The 23,854-nt window shown below is 44.0% G+C and overlaps 1 long non-coding RNA gene across 1 annotated transcript in view; it reads right to left on the reverse strand.

Moving 5' to 3' along the window:
- The window catches only part of LOC124803641, a 1,814,685-nt gene that overhangs the window by 1,013,833 nt on the left and 776,998 nt on the right, over positions 1 to 23,854 (reverse strand). The window contains exon 4 of the long non-coding RNA XR_007017227.1: positions 3,151 to 3,189. This is a non-coding gene — a long non-coding RNA (uncharacterized LOC124803641). The remainder of the gene's footprint in view (positions 1 to 3,150; positions 3,190 to 23,854) is intronic.

Here is a 23,854-nt window from a genome sequence, read left to right on the forward strand (position 1 = left end):
AAAATCTGTGTTGATGACGTGATTGTACAATTGCGTGCGGATTCTCGTCAGCCCACACATGTTGATTGTGAAATTTTACAATTTGATCACGTTGGAATGAAGCCTCATCCGTAACGAGAACATTTGCACTGAAATGAGGATTGACACATTGTTGGATGACCAATTCGCAGAAGTGTACCCGTGGAGGCCAATCAGCTGCTGATAGTGCCTGCACACGCTGTACATGGTACGGAAACAACTGGTTCTCCCGTAGCACTCTCCATACAGTGACGTGGTCAACGTTACCTTGTACAGCAGCAACTTCTCTGACGCTGACATCAGGGTTATCGTCAACTGCACGAAGAAATGCCTCGTCCATTGCAGGTGTCCTCGTCGTTCTAGGTCTTCCCCAGTCGCGAGTCATAGACTGGAATTTTCCGTGCTCCCTAAGACGCCTATCAATTGCTTCGAACGTCTTCCTGTCGGGACACCTTCGTTCTGGAAATCTGTCTCGATACAAACGTACCGCGCCACGGCTATTGCCCCGTGCTAATCCATACATCAAATTGGCATCTGCCAACTCCGCATTTGTAAACATTGCACTGACTGCAAAACCACGTTCGTGATGAACACTAACCTGTTGATGCTACGTACTGATGTGCTTGATGCTAGTACTGTAGAGCAATGAGTCGCATGTCAACACAAACATCGAAGTCAACATTACCTTCCTTCAATTGGGCCAACTGGCGGTGAATCGAGGAAGTACAGCACATACTGACGAAACTAAAATCAGCTCTAACATGGAAATTAAGCGTTTCCAGACACATGTCCACATAACATCTTATATATATATACAATGTAGCTCTCTTTGGTTTAGCAGCGAATTTCTAACACGACAGTCGAATCGTGGTGGGTCTTCCTATCCCTCACAATTATGCTCGGCACATACCTGTCTGAAACGTATTCTGTAATACGCCTGAACTTTGTCTATTTGTCTGTTGATGCCCGACGTTGACACTGCTGGAGATGAAACCTGTTTGCTGTCCACTGAGGTACTCTGACACTTGTTCCTTGTCGGTAACACATGAAGTAACGACTGCAGCCCCTTAAGGAACAACTGCACATCTATCCTAAAATGTACGGTCATATGCTAACAATTGATAATTTTCTTGTCATAAAAGTCATTACATAATCGCTAAGTGTGTAGTAAGGGATTATCCTTATACTCGTGGAGCAATTAGGTAACTAAACGGTACACGTTAGTATGACAACCAAGAAGATAAATTCTTCGGGTCACAAATCGTTTACGAAAAGCAAGGACACGACACACTGAAATACTCCCTATTAAACCCACCGTTATAGGCTAGGGCAGTGGTTCCCAACAGGTTGTCAGCGGACCCCCAGGGGTCCGCGAGCTATGGCAGAGGGGTCCGCAAGATGCTATTAGACTAAAACGTATATTAAATATATTTCGTATGATAACAGATTTTTTGTTTTGGCCGCTCAATATTTTTCAATAATTAATATCTCAATGTTTTCTAAGTACCAAAAATAGAAAACGTATAAAAATACTTAATTTGGCTTTTTTAGGTACTTGATACTGTGATATGACAAAGTACCAATCATGCTCGATGAGGGGGGTCCTCGAGAAAATTTTGTTGGAAACCCCTGGGCTGGGGGATTATAGCCTAACAGTTTAATTTGACCCTGTACAACTGATAAAGGCTGAACGGTTAATATTTGCACGGGACTTGCATCACATCCAACAAAGCTAATTAGGATGTCAAGTAGCAATAATCGGTGCATACTTTGTTGTTAATGTTCTACAGCTTTTGTATAATTAGCACGAGCGAGGAAGTTACTCCCTTCGTCTGACAAAGTGACAACGGTTAACTCATACAGATCGCCTATAAATGTCGTCACACGCCAGTATTCTTCATGTGGCACTGAATGCACAATCATCACTGCAGTCCAAATCTTGGGTGCCCGGCGCGGTTATCGCGTAATCACAGTGCACAAATGAATACTTAAACACATCAATTAACTCACTCAATTAACACCATTTAAGTATTTGCTGGAGGTCAGGCCAACGGCTTTGGGTGACACACACAGCCGTTAAACACTGTAAACGCAGTTGTAATTAATTACTCACTAGGTTTAATAAATGATAAATGACACAGCGAACACTCTAACTTTTTTTCGAATGAAATTTCTATTTGAAATTAGATACAAGCTACTCTTTACTTCGGCCGACAATCCGATATAAATTCCTCACATAAAATGGTCACTAGCAACAGTTAGGTGCTGATGATTCTCATGTAAAATTACTATTTAGTGAGTTTTACTTAGGCTTGTAAGCTGCAGTGACTAACGAAAGGTTACAGCTGTTAATTCTCACAAAGTTATCAACTTTTGTTGTTATTGTCGGAATAAGGCACTCAGTGAGGTTACTATCAACTGCCCTTCCTAAATTTTCAAAGTTGAATGTGGCTAAAATATCTGAAAATTACAAGTTACCTCAGGTACAAGTTCAGATAAAATCCAACTAATATCCTATCATGTGGACTCAACCAAAGAACCGTACGCTAACGTTAAAAACGTTGCCTCTGGCATAAAATTGGCCAAAAGTGGGTACGTTAACACGGATAAGATTAAAATAGTAACTGTACATAGCATGGCTGGAAGTCAATTTATTGGGTAAACCATCCATCCTCATCCCCAACAATTAAGGAGATATCACGAAACAATAATTACGGACATATCACAAAACGTCAAAAGGCATTTCGCTTCGATCTCTTCACCAGGCAAAATTAGAGCTCGGAGCTAATGGCAAGACGGTTATGGCAAGTTTTAGGATATAAAACACTGTGTGCAAAGATTTCTGCACGGCACAAAACACCTCCTAATAGGTTTTAAAAATATTATTAGAGAAGGAATCCACGCAGCGTAAATCACTGTCCAATCTGAAGGAGTATTATATAGACTTCATTTAACTTGTGTTCCTGGAAGGGGCTTGACTATGGCAGGATAGCTGATTTAATTGACCACAGCCAGCCACATCTCCGACCGTCGAGAACATTTCGTTACTGTTACCATCAGAAAACCAAATTATTAAAGAAAGATTCATACCTGAACTATACATCAACTACACTCGTCAGGAATAAAACTTACCTGCTAGAGAAGATTTTTCCGATCACTGGGCAACTTGATCTGTAACAGAAGAAAATGAATTACTTTAATATCAGGGTTAAAAAATAACTTACCGTTACAGTAAAACATGCATTCGTTTCACATAAACACTTGAACTGCACTGAGTGAAATCTGTTACAAAAGAACAGGTATTCTTTTTAGAGTAGGTAATTTGGTTCAAATGGCTCTGAGCACTATGGCACAACATCAGAGGTCATCAATCCCCTGTAACTTAGAACTACTTATACCTAATTAACCTAAGGACATCACACACGTCCATGCCCGAGACAGGATTCGAACCTGCGACCGTAGTGGTCGCGCTGTTCCAGACTGAAGCGCCTAGAACCGCTTGGCCACAATGGCCGGCAGTAGGTAATTTACTAGTAAAATATTGAATAATTTAGCAGTATCTCTCTCTAAACTTCAGTAGATCTTCACAAGAATATGATGTTATCATTAATTGCAGAGCCAACGGCCTTTCCGCCGGTTCCCGTCAGATCACCGAAGTTAAGCACTGTCGGGCTGAGCTAGCACTTGAATGGGTGACGATCCGGTCTGCCGAGCGCTGTTGGCAAGCGGGGTGCACTCAGCCCTTGTGAGACAAACGGAGGAGCTACTTGATTGAGAAGTTGCGGTTCCGATCTCGGAAACTGACATACGGCTAGGAGAGCGGTTTGCTGACCACATGCCCTCCATATCCGCATCAAGTGACGCCTGTGAGCATAGGATGACACGACGGGCGGTCAGTACCGTTGGATCTTCATGGCCTGTTCTGGAGGAGTTAAGTTTTTTTATTAATTGGACAGAATTAACAATTCGATTAATGACTTTCTGAAAAATCATCCATTTTATAAATACACTGATAGAAAAAGAATCGCAGCACCAAGAAGGGGTTGTGCGGCACGAAGGAAAATTGGTATGCGTGTTTCTATCCCTGAAGAACGAAGTAGAATCAGACTTCGCTTGGGTCACATAAAGGTGGCACTAGTAGTCCCAATATGAGGATGAAAATCAGGTTTGCTTCAGTTACACGTTATAACGGTCGTGAGCCTTTGAGATTGGACTGGTGATTTCATGTTAGTCAAGAATGTCGTTAAGGCGACCTCACTGAGTTTGAACGAGTTCGTGTAATGGGGCGACGAGAAAGACTTAGCAGCAATGTAGCCACTGTACATGATTGCTGTTACCGGTGGTCACGAGATCGTACGGCCGCAAGAATACCTGTCTTCGGACGGTCATGTGGCACTGCCAAGAGGGAAGACCTCGTTTTCAGTTTGTGGCTCTGGCACATCATACTGCACCTGTACTAGCAGTTTGAGCAGCAGCTGGTATCAGAATATCACAATGAACTGTTGCAAATCCGTTACTTCATGGATAGCTCTGGGCGAGATGCTCTGTAGCCTGTATTCCACTTACTGCAAACCATTGCTAGTCAAGCGAGAGCTCACTGGAAGACAGGGTGGAATTCTGTATTATTATTTTTTTGTGAAATCTAGTTGTGCTTTAGTGCCAATGATGAAAGTGTGTTGGTTACAAGGAGGAGAGTTGTGGACTTGTAACCAACGTGCGTGCTAGACATACTGGCCCTACGCGTGGAGTTATGGTCTGGGATGTGATTTCGAATGACAGCAAGAGCACTCACGTGGTTATCCCACGTGTCCTGACTGCAAATGTGTACATCAGTCTGGTGATTCGACTTGTTGTGCTGCCATTCGTGAAAAGCATCTCAGGGGTGATTTCCAAGAGGATAACACTCGCCCACATAACCGCTGTTGTAATACAACATGTTCTACAGTGTGTCGGCATGTTTCTTTGGTCTGTTCGATCACCGGACCTGTCTCCAAGCGAGCACATCTGCGATATCATCGAACGACCACTCCAGCGTCATCCACAAACAGAATTAACCGTCCTTCTATTGAGGGACCAAGTGCAACAGACATGAAATTCCATCCCATAAACCGACATCAAGCGCCTGTACAAGACGATGTATTCATGCCTGCGCGCTTGCATTCAACATTCTGACTATTACAATGGTTATTAAAGTACCAGAATTTCTCATTTCCAATGGCGTATCTCGTACTTGCATTAACCTGTTATCTTGCGGCGTTACGAGGGCAAATGAATTCCTAAAATTTCATTACTTTACACTAGTTACCTTTTGGTGCTGCGATTTTTTTCATCAGTGTAGAATTGTCAACTAATACATACAAAGTAACTGCTGAAAAAAATTTAGCAGCGCTTGCATACCTGCGAACGTGTAGGGCGTGAAGTGTAAAAAAAGTATTTCTACTGTGAAATGCGCGCACACGTGAAACCAAAACTGGCTGGTAGGGAACATGTTACACCGCGTTACTCCATCCTGTGTAATGTAATACGCTTGAAACTTCCTTAGCATGCTGTCGGAAAGGGTGTTTCAGATGCTACTGCTGAAGTGTGTCGCACTGATTGTGAAGATTCTGCGACATCTGACCAGTTTAACTAGTCCCAAGAGGGCTCGGTTAGATCCATGTTAATGAATACACAGACTGTTCCATATGGTTCGTTACTGTTTGCTGTGGGAAATAAAAGAATGCTGCGTTTTATTCGTGCATTATACAGGGTGCTTCCGTAACAGCGTGCAAAAATGTAATAGGACATGGAGAACGCTCTACTGAACCAATTGAGGTAGGCAACCTGGGGGCGGGGAAGTCAGCTTAAGGAGATACGAAAGTAAACTTGTCTACTGATTTCTCTAGCACTTCTGTTTTGCAGCTTATTTACAACTAATATGCGTACAAGTTTACACGTACTGCGCTGCATATTTACATGTACATTATTTTTTACTTTTTGCAAGGAAACTAGGAGGACGAGCTGATTGCTAGGAAGGCATGATGCAGGTTTTGTTTGCTTCACTTTTCCATGAGGTGACTCTGTGGTATCGTATTTGCATTGTCCCATGACAGAACGTGCTATGAATCAACGACAGACCTATTCATTTCTCAGTGTTATTCAGAGACGTACAGTACAATAAAGATGGAGCAGTACAGGTACAGTTTCGCAAAACTCACTCACATGCACATTGTGTGTGGGGAAGTACGTTGCAATGCTCTCGCTGCTGAAAGGTTGTACAGGGAACGATTTCCTAACAGGCATCATCCGTCACGATGAGTGTTTATTTATCTCCATCAACGAATGTGGGTGACTGGTTCATTGGAAAGAAGGAACGAGGGACCTGGCAACATGAGGACAACTCGCACATCCGATTTTGAACACGAAGTGCTGGAACGTGTTGTAGCGGACCCTACCTCAAGCACTTGTTGTATCGCAGGTGAAATGGGCGCTGCACGTACTAGCGAGTGGCAAGTGCGCCCATGTCACCCACAACGAGTCCATGTAATGCTTGTGGCACTGCGCCTTGTGTCAGAGGTTGCTCCAACAACGGGTTGATGACGCTTTGGGGCATGTTATCGGATTGGATCCTATCAAAAATCACGAGGCGGTAGAAAAATCTTTAAAGCAGTTTATAACAGAATACACAGTTTCGATTATATGAGAAAATGTATATTTGTAATTATGGTAATGCAATAATTCCAAATCGTATCCACAACCTAGAAAATCTCATTTACACATAATCAAACACATTTCGTTAGTTGTAGCCACATATGGAACTATTAGACTGATTTCTTCTCATCTCCGTCACAAAACTATCGATTCACGGAAAATAAGCAACACCAATCGTAGCTATGAAGTGGCGTGTATTTCACAGATTACTTTAGGCTTTAAGTAATTGTAAATTAGAAATATGTTATATTTCAATCACGGACTTAGAAGGAAAATAACAGTGCGTAAAGTAAATCGTGCTGCTTAAAAATGAATATTTATTCCGTAATTTATTCAAACGCTTATTCTTTTTGAAGTAGGAAAAGGGAGAGAAGGAAACATAGTAGGTGAATATGGGTTGGGGGGAAGAAATGAAAGAGGAAGCCGCCTTGTAGAATTTTGCACAGAGCATAACTTAATCATAGCTAACACTTGGTTCAAGAATCATAAAAGAAGGTTGTATACCTGGAAGAATCCCGGAGATACTAAAAGGTATCAGATAGATTATATAATGGTAAGACAGAGATTTAGGAACCAGGTTTTAAATTGTAAGACATTTCCAGGGGCAGATGTGGATTCTGACCACAATCTATTGGTTATGAACTGCAGATTGAAACTGAAGAAACTGCAAAAGGTGGGAATCTAAGGAGATGGGACCTGGATAAACTGAAAGAACAAGAGGTTGTACAGAGTTTCAGGGAGAGCATAAGGGAGCAATTGACAGGAATGGGGGAAAGAAATACAGTAGAAGAAGAATGGGTAGCTCTGAGAGATGAAATAGTGAAGGCAGCAGACGATCAAGTATGTAAAAAGGCGAGGGCTAATAGAAATCCTTGGGTAACAGAAGAAATATTGAATTTAATTGATGAAAGGAGAAAATATAAAAATGCAGTAAATGAAGCAGGCAAAAAGGAATACAAACGTCTCAAAAATGAGATCGACAGGAAGTGCAAAATGGCTAAGCAGGGATGGCTAGAGGACAAATGTAAGGATGTAGAGGCTTGTCTCACTAGGGGTAAGATAGATACTGCCTACAGGAAAATTAAAGAGACCTTTGGAGAGAAGAGAACCACTTGCATGAATATCAAGAGCTCAGATGGAAACCCAGTTCTAAGCAAAGAAGGGAAAGCAGAAAGGTGGAAGGAGTATATAGAGGGTCTATACAAGAGCGATGTACTTGAGGATAATATTATGGAAATGGAAGAGGATGTAGATGAAGATGAAATGGGAGATACGATACTGCTTGAAGAGTTTGACAGAGCACAGAAAGACCTGAGTCGAAACAAGGCCCCGGGAGTAGACAACATTCCATTAGAACTACTGATGTCCTTGGGAGAGCCAGTCATGACAAAACTCTACCATCTGGTGAGCAAGATGTATGAGACAGGCGAAATACCCTCAGACTTCAAGAAGAATATAATAATTCCAATCCCAAAGAAAGCAGGTGTTGATAGATGTGAAAATTACCGAACTATCAGTTTAATAAGTCACAGCTGCAAAATACTAACGCGAATTCTTTACAGATGAATGGAAAAACTGGTAGAAGCGGACCTCGGGGAAGATCAGTTTGGAATCCGTAGAAATGTTGGAACACGTGAGGCAATACTAACCTTATGACTCATCTTAGAAGAAAGATTAAGAAAAGGCAAACCTACGTTTCTAGCATTTGTAGACTTGGAGAAAGCTTTTGACAATGTTAACTGGAATACTCTCTTTCAAATTCTGAAGGTGGCAGGTATAAAATACAGAGAGCGAAAGGCTATTTACAATTTGTACAGAAATCAGATGGCAGTTATAAGAGTGGAGGAGCATGAAAGGGAAGCAGTGGTTGGGAAAGGAGTGAGACACGGTTGTAGCCTCTCCCCGATGTTATTCAATCTGTATATTGAGCAAGCAGTAAAGGAAACAAAAGAAAAATTCGGAGTAGGTATTAAAATTCATGGAGAAGAAGTAAAAACTTTGAGGTTCGCCGATGACATTGTAATTCTGTCAGAGACAGCAAAGGACTTGGAAGAGCAGTTGAACGGAATGGACAGTGTCTTGAAAGGAGGATATAAGATGAACATCAACAAAAGCAAACCGAGGATAATGGAATGTAGTCAAATTAAATCGGGTGATGCTGAGGGAATTAGATTAGGAAATGAGACACTTAAAGTAGTAACGGAGTTTTGCTATTTAGGGAGTAAAATAACTGATGATGGTCGAAGTAGAGAGGATATAAAATGTAGACTGGCAATGGCAAGGAAATCGTTTCTGAAGAAGAGAAATTTGTTAACATCGAGTATAGATTTAAGTGTCAGGAAGTCGTTTCTGAAAGTATTTGTATGGAGTGTAGCCATGTACGGAAGTGAAACATGGACGATAAATAGTTTGGACAAGAAGAGAATAGAAGCTTTCGAAATGTGGTGCTACAGAAGAATGCTGAAGATAAGGTGGGTAGATCACGTAACTAATGAGGAGGTATTGAATAGGATTGGGGAGAAGAGAAGTTTGTGGCACAACTTCACTAGAAGAAGGGATCGGTTGGTAGGACATGTTCTGAGGCATCAAGGGATCACCAATTTAGTATTGGAGGGCAGCGTGGAGGGTAAAAATCGTAGAGGGAGATCGAGAGATGAATACACTAAACAGATTCAGAAGGATGTAGGTTGCAGTAGGTACTGGGAGATGAAGAAGCTTGCACAGGATAGAGTAGCATGGAGAGCTGCATCAAACCAGTCTCAGGACTGAAGACCACAACAACAACATTCTTTTTGAGTTCACAGATGATATTTTACGCTGGTATTTCATTTAACAGCGTGATAAAAATTATCAACGGGACTTTTTCATTCGCCTTGTGGAATGAAATAGTTACAATTTCCGCAGCAGACACATGAAATAGTTACGATATTCCATTTCGCGACAAATCAGTATCTGATGCTTGATAACAAAGTCCCGTATGTAGTGACCACGTATGTTAGTAATGGCACCTGCTTACTACACGTGGTGTCACGGAAGAGCATTAATTGTAAGAGATTTACAATTACCGAAATCTCTAACGGCGTGAAATGCCAGTCGTCGTTAAATAATGATTTGACATTCGTGTCTCGTCAATTATTTTCATACTGACTTTGGTAGACTCTTCTGTACTACTACATAAAGACAACGGTTAACGTTACAATAAAAAATCTCTATATATTCTTGACCGATTTACTTCAAATTTTTACGCCATACACTAATAAACGTACAGACGGACCCAGGCTACATATTTTCTGAATACAGATGTTCATAAATTCATATATAAAAGCTACACTACTGCAGAAAGACAAGTCGTTGTGTAACGTTAATACAAAAGATCTCGAAAACTTGTTCGACCGATTCAAATTTTGACATGGTGCCCCAATAAACATTTCAACGGACATGAGGTATATTTATTTTTAATATGGAAGCATATATTATATAAATATAATATAAAAAGGAAAAGTTTACAGCAAAAATCAGTTAAGTTACTGACTGACTTAGTTAAAATACTTTCACGATGATCTAATAAACATTTAGACGGTCATACTGCAAATATGGGATGTGCCCGTGGTCTAGGGGTAGCGTCTTTCATTCCTAATCAAAACGTCTTCGGTCCCAGGTTCGATCCCAGCCACTGCCTAAATTTTGATAAATAATCGGCATTGGCGGCCGAAGACTTCCGGCATAAGAAGTCAGCCTCATTCTGCCAACGGCCATGCCAAAGAGGGCGGAGGAGCGGACAGACGTTCAGGGCACTCTCTTGTCCTAGGGGTGGGGAAACTGCCCCTAAAAGCGGAAGAATCAGCAATGATCAACGACATGAGGATGCAGAAGGCAATGGAAACCACTGCATTAAAGACACGTAACGTGTATCCACAGGACATGTGGCCTGTAATTGAAGAAGTGTCATGATGATCTCTCCATTGGCAAAAGATTCCGGAATAGTCCCCCATTCGGATCTCCGGGAGGGGACTGTCAAGGGGGAGGTCACCATGAGAAAAAGATTGAATAATCAACGAAAGGATAACGTTCTACGAGTCGGGGCGTGGAATGTCAGAAGCTTGAACGTGGTAGGGAAACTAGAAAATCCGAAAAGGGAAATGCAAAGGCTCAATCTAGATATAGTAGGGGTCAGTGAAGTGAAGTGAAGTGGAAGGAAGACCAGGATTTCTGGTCAGATGAGTATCGGGTAATATCAACAGCAGCAGAAAATGGTATAACAGGTGTAGGATTCGTTATGAATAGGAAGGTAGGGCTGAGGGTGTGTTACTGTGAACAGTTCAGTGACCGGGTTGTTGTAATCAGAATCGACAGCAGACCAACACCGACAACGATAGTTCAGGTATACATGCCGACGTCGCAAGCTGAAGATGAACAGATAGAGAAAGTGTATGAGGATATTGAAAAGGTAATGCAGTATGTAAAGGGGGACGAAAATCTAATAGTCATGGGAGACTGGAATGCAGTTGTAGGGGAAGGAGTAGAAGAAAAGGTTACAGGAGAATATGGGCTTGGGACAAGGAATGAAAGAGGAGAAAGACTGAGTTCTGTAACAAGTTTCAGCAGGAGTGCGGCTCTCACAGCCGAGCGAAGCAGACGTGCGGTGTGTGCTCTCCGCTGTCAGAGAGAGCCCGCGCGCCTTGTTTACTTTCTTCGGCCGACACTAACGTGACGCCGTAGCGCTACAAGACCATGGCAAACCAATACAGAAGATCAACCATGAAATTCACATTTCGTAACGACTTTACCCGACCAAAGGCGCTCGAAGTCGAACGCTTTTTAAAAGAGGAAGCCAAGATCCCGGCTGCCGACATTGTCGGCATTCACTTTTCGATCGTCAGTAGCACGGTCTATGTAAAGCTCATAAACGAAACTACATGCGACAAGGTGCTTCGTGAGATTAAACAAGAACTCCACTTCTGCCACGCAGATGGCAATGTTGGCAACGTCGAGGTCGGCCATGCCGCAATGGGACTGCGGACTATCCGCATACTAGAACTTCCATTTGATCTCCCGGCGGCAGAAGTTGTAGCGGCGCTCCGCCGCTACGGCACGGTACACGAACACGTGGCTGAAAAATGGACCCAGTTTAAGACGTATCCAGTACTCATTGGAGTACGCCAAGTGCGCATAGATCTCCAACGACACTTGCCATCTATCTACAGATAGGAGGATGCCGGGCCATAGTTATTTATGACGCCAGCCGAAGACGTGTTCCGGATGCGGCAAAGAAGGACACCTTCGTTCCGAGTGCCTCCAGCGTCGGATCACACAACTCCCACCGAAGGACGTTGCACCACCAGCGGCGAAGACTATTCTACCCGTGACTTACGCGGCGGCGCTCACGACGTTCTCCACACAACAGACATGGCCGACCGCTTCAGCGGTACAAGAATCACTTTCCACGGACAAAAACCTGGATGAACCGCCGACCCGGCCAGTGGTGGAAAATAGTACTACAACTCTGGAGCTACCGAACGCGACAGACATTGACGCCGGCAAAATGGCAATTGATTCCCTTATTGTACCGACCGAAGCGTTTGTTCCGGCGGAGCGTGAGTCAGTGCCGTCTTCTGACAATGAAGGCCATTTACGGAAACAGCGATCACCGAAACGCCGAAAGCGCCGTCGTCGGACCGTGTCGGAACACAGCGGTTCGCATTCGGCCGGGCAAGAACAACTGACCACTCAAGAAGCCAGCCGCGAAGCTGAAGCTGTTTCCACTGACTCCAACCTTGCAGAACAGACAGAAAAACATGCAGCTTTCGAACATCAGCCCATTGACAGAAACAGTGAGCAGCGGAAAGGTACCAGTGCAGGCAGCGAAGTCGCCCGGTCCCTTACTACCAAACATTCCGAGGCTATGGAACATGAACAGACATCCGTGCCCGCTTCGTGGGCCGAGGACGTCGAGACACAATATCCCGATCCGCGACCAGCTGAGGCGCCGCCGGATCATGCAGCATAAGCAGCACAAGGAGGACCGCGTTTGGCGGGGGGTGACATCTCTTCCGATGTTCGCTTCTCTCCAACTTCAACATGGATAACCTCGCCCAAACAACGCGTTGCCAGGCTTACGGCCTGGCGACAATGAATATCAACATGATCAGTTCTCCTGTCAAGATCCAACTTTTGAAAGAAACCATACGAGCCATGGGCGTTGACTTTGCTTTCCTACAAGAAGTGAAAACGACTGCACTCCCGCACTTTTACGGTTACACCACACATGTGACGCCCGGTAGCCCTGCAGATACCGGAGTGGCAATATTAGTGCGTGAAGGTATTGAAGTTACCGACGTCACGTTTCTTCCCTCCGCGCGAGGAATAGCATTACGGCACTCAACCCCCGATTCATTAATGTTTATGCGCCGTCGGGTACCACAAAACGTCACGATCGCGCCAGATTCTACTCCACAGATGTCGCTCCCCTTTTCCTAGGACGATACGACCACAGCGTCTTCGCCGGCGATTTTAATTGCGTACTTCACCCCAAGGACCAAATCCCACATTACATGCCTTGTCCGGAACTGGGTGCAATGATCCGAGATCTTCACTTGTGCGACACGTGGGAAAAAGTCCACGGTAACCGCTCTGGCCACACTCATCTTACCAGTCATTCGGCCAGCCGACTTTACCGCATATATGTGTCACAAGATCTCACACAAGGTGTGGTGGACGCCGAATTACGGCCTCAAGCCTATTCCGATCACAGTGCCTATATCTGCACTATACACCTACGCCCCCAACAAGTCTGGCGCAGTAATGGCTTTTGGAAGCTCAACATAACTCATCTCCAGGACCTGGATTGCCGTCGGCAAGTTGCAGCAACGTGGACTGACTGTGAACGCCGCCACCCACGATACACCTCGACCCTGGAGTGGTGGCTCCTCTGTGCCAAACCAGCAATCCGTAGGACACTTATGCGATATGGCAAGGACGTGACTGCGTGGCATCGACAGACCCTCGATTTTTACTACGCGGCACTCAGGGACCTCAACGCCTTACCCCCTTCCCCGGAGAGACAACATGACCAAAGCAGAATCAAGGCTCACATACTATCATTGACGAAGCGTCGACTAGAAGGTGCAGTAGTCCGCTCGCGACGGCACGACCGAACGGTTGCAGAGGAACCCACTATGTACCACGTTGTGGCGGATAAGCGCCGACAACGCCAACATTTAATCACACAACTCAGGACACACGACGGTCGCTTATGTACGACCCAAGCAACCATAGTAAAGGCGGTGGAGGATAATTTTCGTCATCTTTACAAGGAAAGAATCGTCAATGACGAGGCCACTACTGAAGTGTTACAGCAGGTAACACGTACTATCGACGAGGCTACCGTGAATGCACTAACAGAGGAAATCGCACTCGAAGAAGTCGAAGACGCCGTGGACAAAGGTGCGGCCAATAAATCTCCTGGACCTGATGGATTGCCCATCGAATTCTACCGGACTTTCCGTGACATCATGATGCCTCGCTGGGTTATAATGTTCCGCGAACTTATGTCTCCAGACTTTGTTGTGCCGCCAGCGTTTGTAGAAGATCTCCTCATACCAGTACACAAGCCAGGTGGAGGGCTGTCGATTAACGATTATCGGCCGCTTACACTGCTGAACGCCGATTACAAGATTTTCACCAGGATTATGGCGAGCCGTATTAAGACGACTTTGCCGATGATCCTCGCTCCAGAACAGACGTCGCAGGGGGGAGAAGCCAACATACACATGGCCACCGGTGACTGCAGGGACTTAATAGCGATCGCTTCTGCGTGCCGTCTGAGAGCGGCGATCGTCTCCGTCGATTTCAACCGCGTCTTTGATATAGTGCACCACAACTTCCTCCTACGAGTGATGGACTGTATGGGATTCCCCCCGGGCCTCATCGACACCCTACGGCGTCTTTGGACCGCAGCCAGCTCACACGTCCAGGTCAATGGAAGGACGGTAGGACCAGTACCCATTAAGAGGTCTCTACGACAGGGTTGTCCCCTTTCTACCTAACTTTATGCAATCGCACTCGAGCCACTCCTAGGGGGCCTTAACCACCGCCTATCTGGCATCACGCTGCGGGACGTCACCTTTCGCTATAGGACATACGGTGACGACCTGCTACTGCTGGTTCGTTCCAATGACGAAGTTCAAAGCGTACTAACCTGGATTGAGCGATACGGACAGGCCGCAGGCAGTCTTCTGAATACCAACAAGTCGGCGGCGTTGGACATCGGGCGTAGTCTCGGACCGGAAGCCCTCGCTCCCCTCCCACCAGTTTCTGATCTGCGATATTTGGGAATCACGTTCAAGAAAGATGTACGTAAAACAGCTGCAGCAAACTACCGACGGTTATTACAGATCATACGCGCAATGGTGCGACAGAACCTGCTCCGGGACTTGAATCAGCTACAACGTATAGAATACCTGAACCTCTACGTAGCATCCAAACTCAACCACGTGGCACAGGTCCTCCCACTACCGCTCCAGATAGGTCGCAGGCTTCAGGCGGCCTTCAGTTACTACGTTTCCGCAGGTCATATCTTTAAAGTACGATACTCCCAGTGCGCAAAGGAGGGCTGGGATTGGTCAACGTCAGGGCGAGAGCAGCTGCCCTTTGCATGAGCAACATGAGGAAACGATGGAAAAGTCAATATACCTCTCTCACGGGTCGTTTACTACAGGTTCTGATGCCAGCCTCTAACGTCCCGCCGGTGTCGGTTGCGCACGTCGCACCACAGCTCTCCCATGTGTCGACCTTCATTCTTGATTCCAGCTATGTCAGCTCGAACCTCTCCGCCACACGTCCACCAAAGGCGAAAGATTTTTATACCAATCTTCTGCGGGCTGTTCACCGTAACGTGGTGGAAAACAAGTACCCTACGGTTCACTGGCCAAGAGTGTGGAAAACGATACACCACCACTTTCTGTCATCCACGGTGCGTTCGAAGTGGTATCAGATCGATATCAAAAAATATGCCACACGCCAGCGACTTCACATTATTGGACTGGCAGACACCCCTTATTGCCCAGATTGTCACCTTTTGGATACCGATGAACATCGATGTACTTGCGCACCATCGTCCGGAGTTTGGCGACTAACACAGAAGATATTGGCTTGTTACCTCCGGGTCACACCTGATATGATTGACCCGCAAACCCTACTCTGTCCCGATGAAACTTACTTTCCGGCTGCAAAATATCATGCGCTTACATGGTTCAAAGGATTTACCGTCGCCTACATCTATAGCAACGGAGAGAAAGAGCAGCTTGATTACTGGTGGTTCCTACAAAATGCTCACAATGCCCTCGAACGCACACCGAAATACCGTACGCTCTTCGCAAATTATTCACGCAGCGTTTTCGTTAACCCCCCACTCAGCTGGGGAGTGCCAGACTGTGATTAATGTGCTATGCCGCATCACACTAACGGCTCAACGTTCTGCCTTGTCAGCCACGACCAAAGGAAGAGACAAGCTGCTGCAAGGATACTGTTTTCCTTGAGGCACTAGCGAAGCAGAGTGCCTCCGTTGCAGATGCCCTTCGAAGGCGAGGCTCCAAGTGGAACCAGTTACATTATTGAAGAACCTTTTAGTTAGAATTACATCAGTGGTTTATATTTTTATTTATTTGATTACTCTTTTATGCCACCTTTGTTGTTGTAACACTTACTTGTAACACTTAGTTACTAGAAAAAAGTGGCAACGGATAGCCCTAACCTTGATTTCCCATACTTCCCCTGGTCTATAGGCAGCTCTCTGGTGTGGGTTTACTCAGGAGCCAACGCCTGAAGTGGATCAGATTTCTTTGGTTATAGGATGACAAGTGGCGGTGGCACTTAAATTTTTTATTTTTTTATTTCTTTATTTTTTAGTTCCATTTAAAAAAATACAAAAGGGTAGCGTCTAAAAAACCAAAAAAATAAAAATAAAAAAAAATAAAATAAAAAAAGGGGGTAGCGTTTTTGATTCATGATCAAAACGTCTTCGGTCCCGGGTTCGATCCCCGCCACTGCCTAAATTTTGATAAATAATCAGCATTGGCGGCCGAAGACTTCCGGCATAAGAAGTCAGCCTCATTCTGCCAACGGCCATGCCAAAGAGGGCGGAGGAGCGGACAGACGTTCAGGGCACTCTCTTGTCCTAGGGGTGGGGAAACTGCCCCTAAAGGCGGAAGAATCAGCAATGATCAACGACATGAGGATGCAGAAGGCAATGGAAACCACTGCATTAAAGACACGTAAAGTGTATCCACAGGACATGTGGCCTGTAATTGAAAAAGTGTCATGATGATCTCTCCATTGGCAAAAGATTCCGGGATAGTCCCCCATTCGGATCTCCGGCAGGGGACTGCCAAGGGGGAGGTTACCATGAGAAAAAGATTGAATAATCAACGAAAGGATAACGTTCTACGAGTCCGTGTGTGGAATGTCAGAAGCTTGAACGTGGTAGGGAAACTACAAAATCTGAAAAGGGAAATGCAAAGGCTCAATCTAGATATATTAGGGGTCAGTGAAGTGAAGTGGAAGGAAGACCAGGATTTCTGGTCAGATGAGTATCGGGTAATATCAACAGCAGCAGAAAATGGTATAACAGGTGTAGGATTCGTTATGAATAGGAAGGTAGGGCTGAGGGTGTGTTACTGTGAACAGTTCAGTGACCGGGTTGTTGTAATCAGAATCGACAGAAGACCAACACCGACAACGATAGCTCAGGTATACATGCCGACGTCGCAAGCTGAAGATGAACAGATAGAGAAAGTGTATGAGGATATTGAAAAGGTAATGCAGTATGTAAAGGGGGACGAAAATCTAATAGTCATGGGAGACTGGAATGCAGTTGTAGGGGAAGGAGTAGAAGAAAAGGTTACAGGAGAATATGGGCTTGGGACACGGAATGATAGAGGAGAAAGACTGAGTTCTGTAACAAGTTTCAGTTAGTAATAGCGAATACCCTGTTCAAGAATCGCAAGAGGACAGATACAGCAATAAGGAATAGCGCAGTAGGCAGTACAGTTGAAGAGGAATGGACATCTCTAAAAAGGGCCATCACAGAAGTTGCGAAGGAAAACATAGGTACAAGGCCGGGAGATACGGGAAGATTTCAATTAGATTACATCATGGTCAGACAGAGATTCCGAAATCAGATACTGGATTGTAAGGCGTATCCAGGAGCAGATATAGACTCAGATCACAATATAGTAGTGATGAAGAGTAGGCTGAAGTTCAAGACATTAGTCATGAAGAGTCAATCCGCAAAGAAGTGGGTTACGGAAGTACTAAGGAATGACGAGATACGTTTGAAGTTCTCTAACGCTATAGATACAGCAATAAGGAATAGCGCAGTAGGCAGCACAGTTGAAGAGGAATGGACATCTCTAAAAAGGGCCATCACAGAAGTTGAGAAGGAAAACATAGGTACAAAGAAGGTAGCTACGAAGAAACCATGGGTAACAGAAGAAATACTTCAGTTGATTGATGAAGGGAGGAAGTACAAACATGTTCCGGGAAAATCAGGAATACAGAAACACAAGTCGCTGAGGAATGAAATAAATAGGAAGTGCAGGGAAGCTAAGACGAAATGGCTGCAGGAAAAATGTGAAGACATCGAAAAAGATATGATTGTCGGAAGGACAGACTCAGCACACAGGAAAGTCAAAACAATCTTTGGTGACATTAAAAGCAACGGTGGAAACATTAAGAGTGCAACGGGAATTCCACTGTTAAATGCAGAGGAGAGAGCAGATAGGTGGAAAGAATACATTGAAAGCCTCTATGGGGGTGAAGATCTGTTTGATGTGATAGAAGAAGAAACAGGAGTCGATTTAGAAGAGATAGGGGATCCAGTATTAGAATCGGAATTTAAAAGAGCTTTGGAGGACTTACGGTCAAATAAGGCAGAAGGGATAGATAACATTCCATTTGAATTTCTAAAATCATTGGGGGAAGTGGCAACAAAACGACTATTCACGTTGGTGTGTAGAATATATGAGTCTGGCGATATACCATGTGACTTTCGAAAAAGCATCATCCACACAATTCCGAAGACGGCAAGAGCTGACAAGTGCGAGAATTATCGCACAATCAGCTTAACAGCTCATGAATCGAAGCTGCTTATAAGAATAATATACAGAAGAATGGAAAAGAAAATTGAGAATGCGCTAGGTGACGATCAGTTTGGCTTTAGGAAATGTAAAGGAACGAGAGAGGCAATTCTAACGTTACGACTAATAATGGAAGCACGGCTACAGAAAAATCAAGACACTTTATAGGAGTTGTCGACCTAGAAAAAGCGTTCGACAATATAAAATGGTGCAAGCTGTTCGAGGTTCTGAAAAAACTAGGGGTAAGCTATAGGGAGAGACGGGTGATATTCAATATGTACAACAACCAAGAGGGAATAATAAGAGTGGACGATCAAGAACTAAGTGCTCGTATTAAGAAGGGTGTAAGACAAGGCTGTAGCCTTTCGCCCCTACTCTTCAATCTGTACGCCGAGGAAGCAATGATGGGAATAAAAGAAAGGATCAGGAGTGGAATTAAAATACAAGGTGAAAGGATATCAATGATACGATTCGCTGATGACATTGCTATCCTGAGTGAAAGTGAAGAAGAATTAAATGATCTGCTGAACGGAATGAACAGTCTAATGAGTACACAGTATGGTTTGAGAGTAAATCGGAGAAAGACGAAGGTAATGAGATGTAGTAGAAATGAGAACAGCGAGACTCTTAACATCAGTATTGATGGTCACGAAGTCAATGAAGTTAAGGAATTCTGCTACCTAGGCAGTCAAATAACCAATGACGGACGGAGCAAGGAGGACATCAAAAGCAGACTCGCTATGGCAAAAAGGCATTTCTGGAAAAGAGAAGTCTACTAATATCAAATACCGGCCTTAATTTGAGGAAGAAATTTCTGAGGATGTACGTCTGGAGTACAGCATTGTATGGTAGTGAAACATGGACTGTGGGAAAACCGGAACAGAAGAGAATCGAAGCATTTGAGATGTGGTGCTATAGACGAATGTTGAAACATAGGTGGACTGATAAGGTAAGGAATGAGGAGTTTCTACGCAGAATCGGAGAGCAAAGGAATATGTGGAAAACACTGATAAGGAGAAGGGACAGGATGATAGGACATCTGCTAAGACATGAGGGAATGACTTCCATGGTACTAGAGGGAGCTACAGAGGGCAAAAACTGTAGAGGAAGACAGAGATTGGAATACGTCAAGCAAATAATTGAGGACGTAGGTTGCAAGTGCTACTCTGAGATGAAGAGGTTAGCACAGGAAAGGAATTCGTGGCGGGCCGCATCAAACCTGTCAGTAGACTGATAACCAAAAAAAAAAAAAAAAAAAAAAACAGTAAATATTTTTAAACAACAAGGGACTGGTCTTCTAGTAACAAAGACTGTGAGAAAGAAAGTGCTGTGCTGTGAAAATGTGCGCTTTCGTTTTCTTTCCTGCAGTAGAATATCGTGTAGAACAAAGTGGGAATTATATCAAAACGTTAGAAGTAGTCACAATCAAGCTACAGTAGCCCATTGCAAACAGTATTGTAAGGTGCTTAGAAATGTTATTAGGGAGGTAAAGAGTATGTGATACGCAAATTGAATAGCTAATTCACAAGATAAAATCAAAACCATATGGTCAGTTGTGAAAGAAGATCTGGTCAGCAGCACAAGGTCGACGATATAAAGTCAGTTGGTAGTTACTGATAAATCAGATATAAGTACAGTATTTAACAATAATCTTCTGGGCATTGCCGATGAATTAAATAAAAATTTAGTTTCTACAGGGAATCACATAACTTTCTTGGTAAATGCCTTTCCAAGACTGATGTCTGAAATACTACTCTCTGATACAGACAAGGAGAAGACTGAGTCAATAATTAAATCACTGAAGACTAAGGATTCTCATCGATATCATGCAGTGTCTAGCAGAGTATTAAAGTACTGTGCTGCACATGTTAGCCCACTATTTAGCCATATTTGTTATTTTTCCTTTAGGAATAGTCCGCTTCCTGAAAGATTTAAAGTACTCAGTATTAAAGCCGCTTTATAAATAGGGAGAAAGGGAAAATGTAGACAATCTTAGACGTATTTCTATGCTATCAGTGTTTGCTAAAGTTAATGAAAAGGCTGTGTATGTAAGGATAACTGTTCATTTTATATCGCACGATTTGCTATAAAATGTTCACTTCGACTCTAGAAGTCACTTAACAACTGAAAATGCTATATTCTCTTTTCTCTGTGAGGTACTGGATTGATTGAACAAAAGGATTCGAACGTTAGGCTTATTTTTTTTATTTAGCGTTGATCACAAGATATTGCTCCAGAAGTTGAAGCATTATGGAATATGAGGAGTCGCTCACAATTGGTTCACCTCTTACTTTAGCAACAGACAGTAAAATTTCATTATTCACAGTGGTCGTGCGGTAGCGTTCTCGCTTCCCACGCCCGGGTTCCCGGGTTCGATTCCCGGCGGGGTCAGGGAATTTCTCTGCCTCGTGATGGCTGGGTGTTGTGTGCTGTCCTTAGGTTCGATAGGTTTAAGTAGTTCTAAGTTCTAGGGGACTTATGACCACAGCAGTTGAGTCCCATAGTGCTCAGAGCCATTTTGAATTATTCACAATGTTGAGAATGGCTGTGATGCGGGGTCTAAGTGGGGTACAGTCAAGTGGAGGGTGCCCCAGGGACCAGTGTTGGGGCCACTCCTGTCCTTATTTATATAAATGATCTGCCCTCTAGTATTACATATAACTCTAAAATGTTTCTGTTTGCTTTTGACACTAGCTTGGCAGTAAAGATGTTGTATGCAACATTAGCTGGTTTCAAATAGAGCAGTTCATGACCTAAGTTCATGGCTTGTAGAAAACTAACTAATACTAAATCACAGTAAGACTCAGTTTTTACCGTTTCTAGCACACAACCCAACAAAACCTGTTGTTTTAATTTCACAGATTGGGCATATGTTTAGTGAAACTGAACAGTTCAAATGTCTACGTGTTCAGATAGATAGTAAACTGTCATGGGAAGCCCATATCGAGGATCTTGTTCAAAGACTTAATGCTGCCATTAGTTGGTATCTGGAGTAAGTGAGCGTTCCACACGAAAAATAGTCTACTTCGCTTATTTTCATTCGCTTATGTCGTGTTGCATTATATTTTGGGGTAACTCTTCCCTTTCTAAAAGGATATTTTTGACTCAGAAGCGGGCAGTTCGGGCAATAAGTGGTGTAAGTTCACGAACCTTTTGTTGCACCCTGTTCACGAGGCTCGGTATTTTGACACTGGTCTCTCAATATATATTCCTTACTGTCATTTCTTGTTAACAATATTAGCTTATTCCCAAAAATAAGCAGCTTTCACTCAGTTAATACTCGGCAGGAATCAAACCTGCATTTATATCGGACTTCCTTAACTCTTATGCAGGAAGGTGTGCAGTATACTCCTGTATCTATTTTCAATAAGCTACCACTCGAATCCAAAAGTCTTAGCAATAATCCACGCGTTTTCAAATCGAAACTGAAGTGTTTCCTCATGGCTCACTCCTTATATTCTGTCGAGGAGGTCCTTGAAAAATTAAGCTGATTCTTGTTGTATTGTTCATTGCGTTTACTTAAATTTATGGATTGACATTTTCGGGTTCATAAACATTTCATTTTATCTGTTATTCGTTTTATGTTGTAATTTCATGTACTGACACTTTCCATGACCTTGGATATTTGCTTCTCAATTTGGTCCTACGGAACTTGACATGTAAATAAATAAAAAATCTGAATTGCACGAGACTTCGTAACCCGACCAGTTTACAGATTAAAATTGCTCGAAACACTATCATTATATCCTCACAGATCCAGCACCAGGAATGGTTTCTCAGATCCCACTTGACCACGATCCCAACTGATTTATCCATTCACCTCAGTGTACAGCAATTCATCATCAAGGTTTCTTTGGCAATAAGAATAATAAAGCTCAAGGACAGAGAAAATGGGGCTGTCGAGAAGAGGAGATGGACAGAGAGGTGGAAGAGAAAAGGGAGAGGGGGCGATTTTTTTCCTTCCTATGGTGTTCTGCGGTACAGCATCAACGGTTTAGAACTGTCTTGGTAGCGGAGTAATGTTTCGTATCTTACTGTGATGGAATCACAACGACATCATTGTACTACACGTTGAAGGCATGGCGGTGGGCCTAGAAGCCCTGTGCCCTGATATGGAGTAAGTTGAAGGTTGCTGATAAGGTGGGACGTAACTACAAAGGTAGTCAGAGTGGTGGTCGCACCACAGCTTGCACAGAATGAGTGCACGTATTACAACACACATTATTAGTGGCCATATCAGGGCTATCGTCAGCCATAGCCCGAATTTTAGTCCTCGAGGATGTAAGTGGAAGCGGGTGGCGGTGCCAGTGCCAGGGAGTCATGGTTCCAATGTGTTGCAATCCACTGACGGTGTCACTCAGGGCGTCCATTTTGTCAAAGAGATGCTTTCTCTCGGATGGATGCCTTTAAAGGACTGCATTGGCCTCCTTGTGTAGGGTAACAATTCTTGTGAGTGGAGGGGCATGCATACTCCACTGAAGCAGCTTATCCTGCAGTCTCTAGAGGGTCTGCATCCAGCAGAATCTAATCGTGGCCCATGAAGAGGAGCCATATTTGAGGGACGGGCAGACACCGCCCAGTCCCGCCAGAGCTTGGTGTCTAAGGTCATTTCTCAGCTGTTGAAGAGCGCGTATGATGTTTTTATCAGCTTTTGCACCCTTTGGGTGACTTATTCCGCATGTCGATTGAGTAACAGTGTTTTAGCTATCAGGGCACCTAGGTATTTGGTATCTTTGGACCATGGGACCTAGACGCCTTCAATAGTGATGTTGTGGAGGAGAATAGAGCGCCGTTTGGTGAAGCAGACCGCCGCAGTCTTGGCAGCGTTGAGATCAAACTTGTTGGAACGACACTAGGTGACTACTGCGTCCATCTGCCTCCGTAGACAAGCAATGAGCTGGTCGGTGCTGCGACCGCTTGTATAGAGAGCCTTATCATTGGCGCATAGTGTCCAGTGGCAGTGAGGGATGACTGGTATATCATTAACATAAATGTTAAAGAAGATGGGAGAC

Source organism: Schistocerca piceifrons, chromosome 1, assembly GCF_021461385.2.
Source record: "Schistocerca piceifrons isolate TAMUIC-IGC-003096 chromosome 1, iqSchPice1.1, whole genome shotgun sequence".
NCBI classification, from domain to species: Eukaryota; Metazoa; Arthropoda; class Insecta; order Orthoptera; family Acrididae; genus Schistocerca; species Schistocerca piceifrons.